This window comes from Camellia sinensis, chromosome 1 (genome assembly GCF_055761805.1).
Source record: "Camellia sinensis isolate YWXY chromosome 1, ASM5576180v1, whole genome shotgun sequence".
Classification (NCBI taxonomy): domain Eukaryota; kingdom Viridiplantae; phylum Streptophyta; class Magnoliopsida; order Ericales; family Theaceae; genus Camellia; species Camellia sinensis.
The window spans coordinates 201091850-201095193 of record NC_138961.1 but is presented as its reverse complement, the minus strand read 5'-3'; the positions used below and the strand labels follow the sequence as shown (position 1 = coordinate 201095193).

Below are 3344 nucleotides of genomic sequence, written 5' to 3'. Positions count from 1 at the left end.
ATTTAATTTATTTTTTTATATATATTTTATATATTATTACGGAAAAATACCGACAATTTAAGCAACTATAAAACACTACGAACTTACTTTTTAAAGTGGCAAGATACATGTTTGGTTTGGTTGTAGAAATTTGTTTCAATTTTTTTTCTTCTGAAAAACTAAAAGTTAATTTGGTGAAAAAAATAAAAAAAAATAAAAAACACTTTCCATTGGTATATGATTTTATCTTTTGGGGAGGCCATAAATAATTTCTAAAATTATATTTTTTATATTTATTTTTGTCAAACTAGTTTCCATTTTTTTGAAGACATTTCTAATTTTTTTCTTCTAAAACACAAAGCAAACATTGCCTTAGTATTTCTATGTAATTTTAAAATATTTTTATATAATATTCTTTTTAGATATATTTTTATAATATTTACGCATCTAAGTCCAAATTAATAATCATCTATAAACATTTTCTTATCCAATTATGTGATACAACTTCTATATAATATAGATCAGTTTTTTCAAAAATGTAACAGAGATGAGGATTAAAATTGAATAAATATAAGGGTTATGAAAAATGTCTTATGTGACATTGTTAATATTTAAGATCAAATAAATCTAATAGTTATTGTTGTTTTTTAAATTTTATCACAACAATTTTTATTTTTCTTTTCAACAATATTACATACTCATAAAAAAAAATATATGTATATATATTCAAAAAATTGCTTAGAATTTTAAAATTGTACGACAAATGTGAGCATTTTTTTTTTTTGGGGAACATAAAAGTGAATGTGAGCGTTGAATTCATATTTTTTCACTTTCACAAGTAGGGGCTGCACCGACACAGATGGGCTTGCTGTCAACAGGCCGACTTATGATTTTGGGCGGTTTGGAAAAGGAAGGCAAACTTTTCAAGCTCAACAGATATGGGCCTGCAGCCAATATAAGGATTGCTCAAATTTAGTTTGCTTACTACTTGATCTAATCTTAAACAAGTTTTAATTGTGACGATGATGAGTGTCTTGATTTTTATAGTGCATATAATCAAGTTAAGCCAAGTAAGAATGTGTGTGTGTATTTTTGAAGTTAAGAGAGCTTTAAAATGTGTGCCAATGTTACTTTCTTTTATATCGACTCAAATTTAACCAAATTTTTAACTCATGATCAAATTTGATTTGAGCCCCATTCGCAAGGGATCTGAGTCACCATCTGACTATTATAATTCAATCGAGAATCGTTAAACAAAAAGTAGACCACGTGAGTCAAAATCAATTTTTTCATATTTCTAATAGCATCTCCAATGATTGATGTCAAAATAGAAACAGCAAAACTAAATTTTAACATTTTACAACATTAAAATGTTGTAATTTTGAATGCCGAGTACATGACTCATGGTTGGTGGTTCCGTGGAGCATATAAAGCTTGACACTGTGCCTCTGTCCAACCAATCAAGAGAACAACAACATTACGTATCCTCATTCTTATCTGATAATGTGGAAGTCAATATTCTGTATTTTTAAAGTGATTACAAGGCCTCTCAAGACATCAAGCACCAGTGGTCTAGTGGTAGAATAGTACCCTGCCACGGTACAGACCCGGGTTCGATTCCCGGCTGGTGCATATGTTGTTTGTTTTTACTCTCACTGACTTTTTATTATTTATTTTTTAACTCTAGTTTATATTTCTTGAGAAAATCTAAATATATAAAAGATTTTCACGGATGATAAAATATGGATCGCTCTCCTCTGTAAGTCTTACATCTTTATTTCTTATATATATCACGAGATAAAATAATATATTATTTATTAAAAATATAATAATTATATTTAATTTTTTTATATTTTATCTCTTGTAAATAAAATTTTCTATATAAATTTAAGGGTTTTGTTTCAAATGTTCCTTTACTACAAGATATTAAAATTGTTGTATTAACAATTAATAATTAAAATTATGCTTTGTTATAAAAAAAAAAATGACATAGTTCTAATACTTCACTATTTTAAAATAAAAATATATGAATTTAAAAAAATTATCATATTGATTTTTGAAAGGGAAATAATTAAAGAAATTTTAAAAACTTAATGAGTAAGAAAGAATCATTGTAACATGTAAAACCACTAAAATCATAATTATCTCATAATTAATTAATTAAAACTTTAGTAATTAATTATTTTAAAAATTATCATTTTTATTAATTAATTAATTATAATTATCTCATAAAAAGTATCTACATATTTTTTCGTAAAAATTAAAAAAAATATACTTAATTATCTTTTTTAGGTCAAATTAAATCTCTATTTTTCTATACATATTTTTGTAAAAAGTAAAAAAATATACTTATTTAGCACTTTCTAAACTATCACTAAGTTGATATTAAAAAAATTTACTTTTCAAAATGGCATAAATAATTTAAATATGATTTTTTTGAAATTATTTTTAATTTAAAAATTACAATAAATATTAAATAGAATAAAAAAAAATTTCTTACAAAATAAAAGTATTTGAATAAAAAAAGGTAAGAAATTTAACATTTAAATATGACATTTTCATTTAATCTGAAAATAATTCTAGATGAACAATAAATTATTACCTATAGCCCTCTTTTTTTTTTAATAAAAAAATTTAACGAACTATCACCTTTAATAAGTAAATAAAAAAATCATGGTTTCTTTCTAATTTATTTTAGCAAAACTAACTTTTTAACAATTTGATTATTTGAATTTCTTTAATTGACAATTGGAGTTAAAAAAAAAATCTAACGGAATTAAAAAAAAAAAATCTAACAAAATCTACCATGTTTAGTAAGTACTAAAAAGTTATGTTTTGTTCTTTTGTTAAAAAAAAAAATTATACTAAAAAATATTATTGTTCAAGTCCTTATAGTTTGAACACATGTATTTAAAACAAATTATATTTAAACCAATAATATTATGACACATGTGAATATTGATCTCATTCTAATTGTAGTAATATATTTTGAAGAAGAATTTAAATTTGAAATTTTATTTTATAATTTAATAAAGGATGCAAAATTTAAGGAATGAATATTGATCTCATTCCAATTATAATAACATAATTTAAGTAAGAATCCAAATTTGAAATTTTCTTTTAAGAATATAAAACTAATTTATAGACCAATCATATTGTAACACATATTAACAAAAAATTAAACAAAATAAAAAAAATAAGAAAAAAGAATTACAACTTTTAACCTTAACGAAATGACAATATTTTGCAACTATAATAGTATATAGATATATAAATAAATCATGGAATATATTTAAAACTTATATATTATGAGATAAATCATTATAAATTTAAATTTAAATTAATAGAATGTTTTTTTTATTTAG

General features: G+C 22.3%; 1 non-coding gene across 1 annotated transcript; it reads left to right on the top strand.

Moving 5' to 3' along the window:
- The first annotated feature begins 1540 nt into the window (after nucleotides 1-1540).
- Nucleotides 1541-1611, top strand: TRNAG-GCC (transfer RNA glycine (anticodon GCC)). The gene has a single exon. It is a non-coding gene; the product is annotated as a tRNA-Gly (tRNA).
- The last annotated feature ends 1733 nt before the right edge of the window (nucleotides 1612-3344 follow it).